Here is a 12,457-nt window from a genome sequence, read left to right as displayed (position 1 = left end):
TGCAGACTAACCATTGAATGTCATCTGAGTAACAAATCTATCAGGAACATTTGAACCCTTCTAAAGCCCCACAAGTCAACTTTTGGCAATGTGATTGTGACATGGAAATGTGAAGGAGCAACCACGGCGAAACCAAGACTAGGCAGACCTCATGTACTGACAGACAGGAACCAAAAAGTATTGTAGAGGGTAGTTGTAAAAAATCACATGAAATCAGCAGAACAAACCATTCTCGAGTTCCAAAGTTCTGTCAGATGACCAACTACCACAGTGACTGTGGGTAGGATGTTATAAAAAATGGGGCACAATGCTTGAACATCACCTCATAAGCAGAATATTTCTGTAGCCTGTGCTAAGTGATGCTGGAGGTGGTGTAAAGAGTGACACCACTGGACAGTGGGTGACTGAAAACAAGTGATTTGGAATGATGAATCACTATATTCCCAGTGACAACCTGATGAGGGTGGGATTGGATTTAATGAATTCCTGGAGAATGTTACCTGCTGTCATTTGTAGTACCAACAGGGAAGTACAAAGGTGGTTGTGTTAAGTATGAAGGTGTTTTTTGTGGTTAAGGTGTAGTCTTCTTATTCCTCTTAACAAAATACTGAATGTGGAAGGATATGAACACAATTTATAGCATGGTGTATTGCATACAACAGAGAAAAATTTCCGAGGCAGTGATTGTTTGTATCAGCATAACAATAGACCATAAAGTATCTGTGGCAGTTGCTTGTGGACAATAACATTCCTGAAATTGATTGGCCTGCCCACAGTCTCATCCTGAACCCAATGGATCACCTTTGAGCTGAGTTAAAACAGTCGACTTTGCTTCAGGCACCAGCATCCAACATCTGTATTTTGACTCTTGAGGAAGAATGGTATGTCATTCCTCCACATACTTCATTAAACATATACCCAGTAGATTTCAAGCTGTCATAAAGGCAAATGATGGACACACCCCATATTGACATTCTTTAATAACTGTACAGATACTTTTCACCAAGTAGTGAAGAGGGACAGCAGCCTTTGCAGGGGCAACAGTCTGGATGATTGACTGATCTGGCCTTGTAACATTAACCAAAACGGCCTTGCTGTTGTGGTACTGTGAACGGCTGAAAGCAAGGGGAAACTACAGCCGTAATTTTACCCAAGGACATGCAGCTTTACTGTATGGTTAAACGATGATCGCGTCCTCTTGGGTAAAATATTCTGGAGGTAAAATAGTCCCCATTCAGATCTCTGGGTGGGGACTACTCAAGAGGACGTCATTATCAGGAGAAAGAAAACTGGCATTCTACGGATCGGAGCGTGGAAAGTCAGATCCCTTAATCGGGCAGGTAGGTTAGAAAATTTAAAAAGAGGAATGGATAGGTTAAAGTTAGATATAGTGGGAATTAGTGAAGTTCGGTGGGAGGAGGAACAAGACTTTTGGTCAGGTGAATATAGGGTTATAAACACAAAATCAAATAGGGGTAATGCAGGAGTAGGTTTAATAATGAATAGGAAAATAGGAGTGCGTGTAAGCTACTACAAACAGCATAGTGAACACATTATTGTGGCCTAGATACGAAGCCCACACCTACTACAGTACTACAAGTTTATATGCCAACTAGCTCTGCAGATGACAAAGAAATTGAAGAAATGTGTGACGAGATAAAAGAAATTATTCAGGTAGTGAAGGGAGACGAAAATTTAATAGACATGGGTGACTGGAATTCGAGTGTAGGAAAAGGGAGAGAAGGAAACGTAGTAGGGGAATATGTATTGGGGGAGAGAAATGAAAGAGGAAGCCGCCTTTTAGAATTTTGCACAGATCATAACTTAATCATAGCTAACACTTGGTTCAAGAATCATAAAAGAAGGTTGTATACATGGAAGAATCCTGGAGATACTAGAAGGTACCAGATAGATTCTATAATGGTAAAACAGAGATTTAGGAACCAGGTCTTAAATTGTAAGACATTTCCAGGGGCAGATATGGACTCTGACCACAATCTATTGGTTATGAACTGTAGATTACAACTGAAGAATCTGCAAAAAGGTGGGATTTAAGGAGATGGGACCTGGATAAACTGACTAAACCAGACGTTGTACAGAGTTTCAGGGAGAGCATAAGGGAACAATTGACAGGAATGGGGCAAAGAAATACAGTAGAAGACGAATGGGTAGATCTGAGGGATGAGGTAGTGAAGGTAGCAGAGGATCAAGTAGGTAAAAAGACGAGTAGTAGTAGAAATCCTTGGGTAACAGAAGAAATATTGAATTTAATTGATGAAAGGAGAAAATATAAAAATGCAGTAAATGAAGCAGGCAAAAAGGAGTACAAGCGTCTCAAAAATGAGATCGACAGGAAGTGCAAAATGGCTAAGCAGGGATGGCTACAGGACAAATGTAAGGATGTAAAGGCCTATCTCACTAGGGGTAAGATAGATACTGCCTACAGGAAAATTAAAGAGACCTCTGAGTTGAAACAAGTCCCCGGGAGTAGACAACATTCCATTAGAACTACTGACAGCCTTGGGAGAGCCAGTCCTGACAAAACTCTACCATCTGGTGAGCAAGATGTATGAGACAGGCGTAATACCCTCAGACTTCAAGAAGAATATAATAATTCCAATCCCAAAGAAAACAGGTGTTGACAGATGTGAAAATTTCTGAACTATCAGTTTAATAAGTCACAGCTGCAAAATACTAACACAAATTATTTACAGACGAATGGAAAAACTGGTAAAAGCCGACCTCGGGGAAGATCAGTTTGGATTCCATAGAAATGTTGGAACACGTGAGGCAATACTGACGTTATGACTTATCTTAGAAGAAAGATTAAGGAAAGGCAAACCTACGTTTCTAGCATTTGTAGACTTAGAGAAAGCTTTTGACAATGTTGACTGGAATACTCTCTTTCAAATTCTAAAGGTGGCAGGGGTAAAATACAGGGAGTGAAAGGCTATTTACAATTTGTACAGAAACCAGATGGCAGTTATAAGAGATGAGGGGCATGAAAGGGAAGCAGTGGTTGGGAAGGGAGTGAGACAGGGTTTTAGCCTCTCCCCAATGTTACTCAATCTGTATATTGAGCAAGCTGTAAAGGAAACAAAAGAAAAGTTTGGAGTAGGCATTAAAATCCATGGAGAAGAAATAAAAACTTTGAGGTTAGCCGATCACATCGTAATTCGATCAGAGACAGCAAAGGACTTGGAAGAGCAGTTGAACGGAATGGACAGTGTCTTGAAAGGAGGATATAAGATGAACATGAACAAAAGCAAAACGAGGATAATGGAATGTAGTCGAATTAAGTCGGGTGATGCTGAGGGAATTAGATTAGGAAATGAGACAATTAAAGTAGTAAAGGAGTTTTGCTATTTGGGGAGCAAAATCACTGATGATGGTCGAAGTAGAGACGATATAAAATGTAGACTGGAAATGGAAAAGAAAGCATTTCTGAAGAAGAGAAATTTGTTAACATCGAGTATAGATTTAAGTGTCAGGAAGCCGTTTCTCGAAGTGTTTGTATGGAGTGTAGCCATGTATGGAAGTGATACATGCACAATAAATAGTTTGGACAAGAAGAGAATAGAAGCTTTCGAAATGTGGTGCTACAGAAGAATGTTGAATATTAGGTGGATAGATCACATAACTAATGAGGAGATACTGAATAAGATTGGGGAGAAGAGAAGTTTGTGGCACAACTTGACTAGAAGAAGGGATCGGTTGGTAGGACATGCCCTGAGGCATCAAGGGATCACAAATTTATCATTGGAGGGCAGTATGGAGGGTAAAAATTGTAGAGGGACACCAAGTTATTAACAGGCAAGTATAAAAACTTCAAAGTCTTAGAAGAATCTCCTGAAAGAAATTCATTGTAAGTGGTATGAAAGATACCAAATGGTCATAATTAAATTGCAGGTACGCACAGAGGTCCAGTGTGGGCTGTAATTATCATATGGCAACGAAACCTGGTATATTTGCCAATGTGCTAATAGAGAACTGATTTATGCTGGGAAAAACTTTGATCCAGTTTTGGCCAACTGGTGAAAATCTGACACTGTACAGCTTCTTGACAACATCTCCGCTGCTCATATTGAACAAATTGTATAAGTGGTGATTGATAATGAATCTAGATTATGCCTTTTCAATTGTTTGACCTTTTCTGCCCATGTCCCATTCCTAAATCTATTACATATGGAGACATTTCTATATGTTATCTTTACATTCAGAGTGCCATATTTGCACCTAGTAGCCAAAATTGGAACTCATTTTTTTTTTTCTAACATGTATCAGTTCCACATTAATGCATTAGAACATCTACTGAGTTTTACTGCCATATGATCATCACAGCCCACAGTGGACCTCTGTGAGGAACTGCACTTTAATTATAATCACACAGTACTACAATTTTCTAATGGACTAAAATTTTTATCTTGTATCCAACAAAGTGAGGAACATTTTCTGTAAAGTTGGATAAGCTTGAGTTTTTTTATCAGTTGATCAATGTGTTGATTTTTTTAGTCTGTAAGGGCACCAACTAATTTTGCACTTGAAGGTTCCTAGTAAGTACCCAGTCATGTTTATTCCAAGATCTGTGAGTCATTGTTATTTGTTTGGTATTACATAATATGTATTTGTCTAAGACTGAGATAAAAAGTGCTGTTAACAGTTATAAGAACATACAACACAGTCATAAGCATGTTAAACTATAGTTATACTGTGTGTGATATGATTGAGTTTTGGGCTTGTAACTAGTATACTGCTACTGCACATTTGTTTTTAAAAAACATCATAGCATCTGATACGTGTTTTAATGATTCTGGAAGATGTTTATATGGGTCAAAAGCAGTAGCAGACCAGGTAGGAAACCAGGTGAGATGCGATATTTTATTTGACTGTACCCTAAGTTTACCCTGCTCCTTTGTCATAGCCTGTGTTAATGTGCTTTTCTGTATTCCTTTGTGGCGAGGAAACTCAGGCCCTGAAAATGAGATGCTATTGATACTATAATATAGATTACAAAGTAAAGTTTTGTCATCTACTCTGAGTATTTTAACAAGATCATAGTAGAAAAAACAGGCACACTGAAAAGTCATAAAAACTGGAATGATTTGAATTATCTCCTATCTGATAAATGTATTTATACTGTATTTTTGAGAGTTTTGGGAAATATTCCTTGGGTCATTATCAGACTATATATCAAGATGTGCCATGTCAGGTCTTTTCAGACTCTGTGATGATGTGTTACTTTCAACAAAAATTCAGTTAATTCGGGCACAACTATGAATTTTGTAACTGTGTCCTATGGACAGTGTTGAAGTTCCTTCCTTTCAACAACTGATCAAACTGATCCATCAGAAACTCGAAATAGCTTGGCATATGAATTCTGTAAAGAGTTTGCAAACAATGTGAAAAAAATTCCAAAATTCAACCCACCTTCATTCAAAATCACTAAAAAGTGAGACTGCCTCACAAAAGTTGAGACAAAGTGATGGAAAATTATGTCTGTAAAAACGACTGCCCTTTATCATGAAAATGTGAACATTGTTTTTATGACTTTATTTAACCTACAGTATTCAGTTTACTTCTGGAAATGTTCTTTACATTTACTTTTGGTGTTGCATTTCTCCACACTGCTGGAGAAGGTTCATGTGAAAATGGCTGTTTGAATGTTAAGAAACAAAAAATAATAAAGTGAAAAAAATAGACATGAAACATGGTACTATTTGAACTGACTCATATAAATAACTCTATGTTAAAAAATAACTAATTTCATGTGTGTAATGGTCACATTGTATACTGCAACTCTTGAAATGTTCCACCGGATGACTGCATTATTAGGCACACCACTTGTGCTTATTTGTTTATACACATTCTGCAAAATATCAGCTTGTACACATCTCTCATGATTTGTGCAGAATATATCACTACATATGAATAGTATGCTGCTCACCACATTGAAGACGCTTTCAGCAGCATACAAGCACATTTAAAAGCAGGTTGTTGTATAAGCTATAAGATTTAGCTGTTCATCAGGTGAAGAAACAAACACACACACACACACACACACAGACACATTTTCATGTATGCGTAACACACACACAGATGGCCATTGTCACTTCCAGTTGTTGAATGGGACCTCAGCACCCTGAAGATGACGGGTAACCATGTGTGTGTGAGTCGGATGTATATGAAAATGTGTATTGTGTCTCTTCATCTGATGAAGGACGTTGTCCAACAGGCTATACAACAGTCTTCTTTTAAATGTGCCAGCACACTGCTCATCACCTCCTCTATGTGGTGAGTAGTAGTTCACCATAATTCATATTGTTATAAAATCATGGATCTTTCACAACACGGTGTTGAAGGGGCAGACTGGGAAAAATAGTCAACAGAATTTATCATATATCAGTAGTTTTTGCTCTTTCACTGCATTGTGGTACCTCCATGAAAGTTTTGTGAATTAGTTATGGTAACTTTGTAGATAGGAGGAGGCTGAACCTCATACACAGTTATTCCTTGGAATCTGAGCTAAAAATAGAGATAATGAATCGAGAACAAAGACAAGTTATTTACTAGCAAAGTGATGTATACACCGCTGGATATTACAGTTGCTCACCATGAAGGTGGTGCACGACAAACATCAAATCTGCATGACGTGCCCTATGTGTGTGGATATGCAAATGATTATAATTTCTGTTTAAAGCCAGGTTGACTATTAATTAACCATAACTCTTCCAAAAATTTTGAAAGATTTAGCAGAGACCACCGTCAGTCAGTAATTTTGGTTGACTTACTTTTGTAATGTAGGAACTTGCAGCATATTCCAAGGTACAAACCTCATCTTTAGGCTGCAGTGTCAACACAAAAAAGTTAAACAAAATTACATATCGATATTCAGGTTGTTGGCATGTGCTGCAGCCATCCTGCAGAGAAAGAATAGGAAAACCTAATATGATAATATATTGGTCTGGTGTTCACATTATCTTCTTCTTCTTTTTCCATTTAAATGTTCACTCACGTTGTTTGTATGAAATGGCTGTATTGTTGTGATGTGTTCAGTTATTGCTGTGGCTTCTTGGACCTTGTTAACCACTGTTTATGAAAGTTATTAATATATAACAATTGATACAGCTTAATGTATCACAAGACAGCCATTTTATATACACAAAGTGAGTGATTATTTAGAAAAAAGGATTATTTGGACAGCAAACCAACATATGATCATATTAGTTTTTGAAATGATAATTAAATGGACACCCTAGCTGCTAACAGGCATTGATGAAGTACATCAATGCCTGTTTGGAGCTAGGGTGTCCATTTAATTATCATTTCATTTCTAGCAAAGCTGCATGGTCATCTACGGTAACTGTTCTTTTGGGAACAGATACTATCGTCATATATTCGTTTTTTCTTCACTTTCTCTGAGGATGACCACAACACATGCAAAGACTGTAAAACCAAGTTCAGTATTTATGTGTACTTTTGTTAAATGTTTTTCATATTACCACTGCAATCTGAAGATTAGGGTTAGACTTCAAAATGTGTTACTACATTAAATACTTTTAAGTTGTTGTTGTTGTTGTTGTTGTTGTTGTGGTCTTCAGTCCTGAGACTGGTTTGATGCAGCTCTCCACACACCCCTATCCTGTGCAAGCTTCTTCATCTTCCAGTACCTACTGTAACCTACATCCTTCTGAATCTTTTAGTGTATTCATCTCTTGGTCTCCCTCTATGATTTTTACCCTCAGATGCTAAATTTGTCATCTCTTGATGCCTCAGAACATGTCCAACCAACCGGTCCCTTCTTCTTATCAAGTTGTGCCACAAACTCCTCTTCTCCCCAATTCTATTCAATAGCTCCTCAATAGTTATGTGATATACCCATCTAATCTTCAGCATTCGTCTGTAGCACTACATTTTGAAAGCTTCTATTCTCTTCTTGTCCGAACTATTTATCGTCCATGTTTCACTTTCATACATGGCTACACTCCATACAAATACTTTCAGAAAAGACTTCTGACACTTAAATCAATACTCGATGTTAACAAACTTCTCTTCTTCAGGAACGCTTTCCTTGCCATTGCCAGTTTACATTTTATATCCTCTCTACTTCGACCATCATCAGTGATTTTGCTCCCCAAATAGCAAAAGTCCTTTACTACTTTAAGTGTCTCATTTCCTAATCTAATTCCCTCAGCATCACCCGACTTAATTCGACTACATTCCATTATCCTCGTTTTGCTTTTGTTGATGTTCATCTTATATCCTCCTTTCAAGACACTGTCCATTCCGTTCAACTGCTCTTCCAAGTCCTTTACTGTCTCTGACAGAATTACAATGTCATCAGCTAACCTCAAAGTTTATATTTCTTCTCCATGGATTTTAATACTTACTCCAAATTTTACTTTTGTTTCCTTTACTGCTTGCTCAATATTCAGATTGAATAACATCGAGGGATAGGCTACAACCCTGTCTCACTCCCTTCCCAACCACTGCTTCCCTTTCATGCCCCTCGACTCTTATAACTGCCATCTGGTATCTGTACAAATTGTAAATAGCCTTTCGCTCCCTGTATTTGACCCCTGCCACCTTTAGAATTTGAAAGAGAGTATTCCAGTCAACATTGTCAAAAGCTTTCTCTAAGTCTACAAATGCTAGAAACGTAGGTTTGCCTTTCCTTAATCTTTCTTCTAAGATAAGTCATAACGTCAGTATTGCCTCTCATGTTCCAATATTTCTAAGGAACCCAAACTGATCTTCCCCGAGGTCGGCTTTTACCACTTTTTCCATTCGTCTGTAAAGAATTCACATTAGTATTTTGCAGGTGTGACTTATTAAACTGAGAGTTCAGTAATTTTCACACCTGTTTTCTTTGGGATTGGAATTATTATATTCTTCTTGAAGTCTGATGGTATTACCCCTGTCTCATGCATCTTGCTCACCACATGGTGGTGTTGTGTCAGGACTGGCTCTCCCAAGGCCGTCAGTAGTTCTAAACGAATGTTGTCTACTGCCGGAACCTTGTTTCAACTTAGGTCTTTCAGTGCTCTGTCAAACTCTTCACGCAGTATGATATCTCCCATTTCGTTTTCATCTACATCCTCTTCCATTTCCATAATATTGTCCTTAAGTACATCACCCTTGTATAGACCCTCTATATACTCCTTCCACCTTTCTGCTTTCACTTCTTTGCTTAGAACTGGGTTTCCATCTGAGCTCTTGATATTCATACAAGTGGTTTCCTCTTCTCCAAAGGTCTCTTTAATTTTCCTGTAGGAAGTATCTAACTTACCCCTAGTGAGATAGGCCTTTACATCCTTACATTTGTCCTGTAGCCATCCCTGCTTAGCCATTTTGCACTTCCTGTCGATCTCATTTTTGAGACGCTTGTACTCCTTTTTGCCTGCTTCATTTACTGCATTTTTATATTTTCTCCTTTCATCAATTCAATATTTCTTCTGTTACCCAAGGATTTCTACTACTACTCCTCTTTTTACCTACTTGATCCTCTGCTACCTTCACTACTTCATCCCTCAGATCTACCCATTCGTCTTCTACTGTATTTCTTTGCCCCATTCCTGTCAATTGTTCCCTTATGCTCTCCCTGAAACTCTGTACAACGTCTGGTTTAGTCAGTTTATCCAGGTCCCATCTCCTTAAATCCCACCTTTTTGCAGTTTCTTCAGTTGTAATCTACAGTTCATAACCAATAGATTGTGGTCAGAGTCCACATCTGCCCCTGGAAATGTCTTACAATTTAAGACCTGGTTCCTAAATCTCTGTTTTACCATTATAGAATCTATCGGGTACCTTCTAGTATCTCCAGGATTCTTCCATGTATACAACCTTCTTTTATGATTCTTGAACCAAGTGTTAGCTATGATTAAGTTATGATCTGTGCAAAATTCTAAAAGGCGGCTTCATCTTTCATTTCTTAGCCCCAATCCATATTCATCTACTATGATTCCTTTCTCCCTTTTCCTACTGCCGAATTCCAGTCACCTATGACTATTAAATTTTTGTCTCCCTTCACTACCTGAATAATTTCTTTTATCTCATCATGCATTTCATCATCTGCAGAGCTAGTTGTCATATAAACTTGTACTACTGTAGTAGGGGTGGGCTTTGTGTCTATCTTGGCCGCAATAATATGTTCACTATGCTGTTTGTAGTAGCTTACCTGCACTCATATTTTTCTATTCATTATTAAACCACCTCCTGCATTACCCCAATTTGATTTTGTATTTATAATCCTATATTCACCTGACCAAGAGTCTTGTTCCCCCTTCCACTGAACTTCACTAATTCCCACTATATCTAACTTTAACCTATCCATTCCCCTTTTTAAATTTTCTAACCTACCTGCCCGATTAAGGGATCTGACTTTCCACGCTCCGATCCGTAGAATGCCAGTTTTCTTTCTCCTGATAATGACATCCTCTTGAGTAGTCCCCACCCAGAGATCTGAATGGGGACTATTTTACCTCCAGAATATTTTACCCAAGAGGACGCGATCATCATTTAACCATACAGTAAAGCTGCATGGCCTTGGGAAAAATTACGGCTCTAGTTTCCCCTTGCTTTCAGCCATTTGCAGTACCAGCACAGCAAGGCCGTTTTGGTTGCTGTTTTAAGTAAGTCAACAAAAAGCTGTGACTAGTAGCAGTCTCTGAAAAGCATTTTCAGATAAGGATTTCATCACAGCTGCATGAAGTAGATGGGAAAAATTTATAAATAAGGATTTTCTTATTCAGCCATCACATTTGTATGTTGTTTGTTTGTTTGTGATAAGATTGTGCTGTGCCTCACATAAGAAGGTAAAAGTTCTTATCATCACAACAACAGCAGGATTATGTGCTATTGAGACTGTGATATGCTTCTTCATTGACCGGAACCACAACTGTCACGTGAACATGGAATCAATGAGTCCCAAGGGCAATAATGATTTCCATGCAAGATGTCAGTATCTCCATGTAATTAGCGTCTGACATGACAGATTTATTGTTTGTTCAGCAGTTTAAACAAGTACAGCAATATCATATCCTTTAAGTCAGGAAATTGACTTGTTTGCTGAAACACAAGTATCCACTGAGGTAGTACAACAATTGGAGCTCCACAGACTGTTAGCACGGGGACCATTGATGGGGCTTTCCTTTATGTGGAAGCAGAGGGAATTGTGCTACCAGTGGTGGACCCAGTGACAAACTACACACAGGAGCAGCACCACCTATCACCTGCCACGAGGATTTATTAACTTTGGCATAGAGTCAAAGCAATGTGGAATAACTGTACCTGTATGTGTCAACTGAACTCAGTTCGACTTGATGCCCATCTGAGTTAAGAGACATTGTCGGTACCAGAGGTGGCAGCACCAAGTATTAAATTTCACATGCTGATGGCACCAAATTACCTAAAAATTAAATAACATATGCTTTCTACTAGTAAAATTTTGTTGTTTTCTATCCTTCCTGGTGCTCAAATGTTAATCGCCAGCAATGTATACAAGCAGTACTATGTTTTGCACCCTTGTTTCACAATCCTTGGCTTTGTTATTGTTTCCATTAGTTACTTTAGCATGCATCCCTTGCAGTGAATAGAAATAGTATAAGTGACACTACTGCTAAACAACTATGGCTGCACTTAAATGTTTATTTCATGTACATATTTCAGACCAACATAATTTTTCATCAGTTGTTCCATCAAAGATAGATTAAAACACAATGTGAAAATAAACTTTATAATAGGATTACACAATTACAAATAAAACATGTGGCAGAAAACAATGTTATAAAATAAAGGTATGAGGAACACACACACACACACACACACACACACACACACACACACACACACACGCACACACGACCACACTCTCTGGCTGCCGGTCTCAGAGCCTGGCCTTGGCAGTCAGATACTGTGGTCATATGTGTGTGAGTTGCATTTGTGTGTGCGTGTGTGTGTGTGTGTGTGTGTGTGTGTGTGTGTGTGTGTGTGTGTGTGTGTTTTGTCTATTGTGATGAAGGCCTGTTTGGCTGAAAGCTTTGTTTGACAAGTGATTTTGTTGTGGCTATCAGCGACTCAACATCTCCACTATATAGTGAGTAGCAACTATGTGTCTCATGATATTGTCATAATTCCATCTTGGATTTTCCGTTGTTTATTTTATATAATGTTTTTGGCAGTGGTGCTGTTATTTGTACCTGTTTACTTTCTTTTATCTTGCTTGTGCCGATATTGCATTTTCATTTCTCTAGGACAGAGTTGAAAATGGATTTTGTTGCCCAAAATGTCCAGTGTGAGAAATAAAAGTTCATAGTGCAGTTGCAAGTGCCATTTAAACAAATTCTGCATTGCACATGTTTTCAGATGTGTGCCTGTGCTAGGCAACTTGCCGGTTTTTTCTAATATGTGGTTTTGCCACGGTGTTAGTGTGTCTGACCCCTGGCCAATCTGAAAGTGATAT

The 12,457-nt window shown here is 38.3% G+C and overlaps 1 protein-coding gene across 2 annotated transcripts in view; it reads left to right on the top strand.

Annotated features, from left to right (window-relative positions):
- LOC126336754 (zinc finger protein 260-like) overlaps positions 1 to 12,457 on the top strand; it is a 35,404-nt gene that overhangs the window by 9,762 nt on the left and 13,185 nt on the right. The gene's annotated exons all lie outside the window — the stretch shown is intronic.

The sequence above is a fragment of the Schistocerca gregaria genome, chromosome 1 (genome assembly GCF_023897955.1).
Source record: "Schistocerca gregaria isolate iqSchGreg1 chromosome 1, iqSchGreg1.2, whole genome shotgun sequence".
Lineage (NCBI taxonomy): Eukaryota > Metazoa > Arthropoda > Insecta > Orthoptera > Acrididae > Schistocerca > Schistocerca gregaria.
The sequence above is the reverse complement of the archived record's forward strand: the minus strand, read 5'-3'. Positions and strand labels throughout refer to the sequence as shown.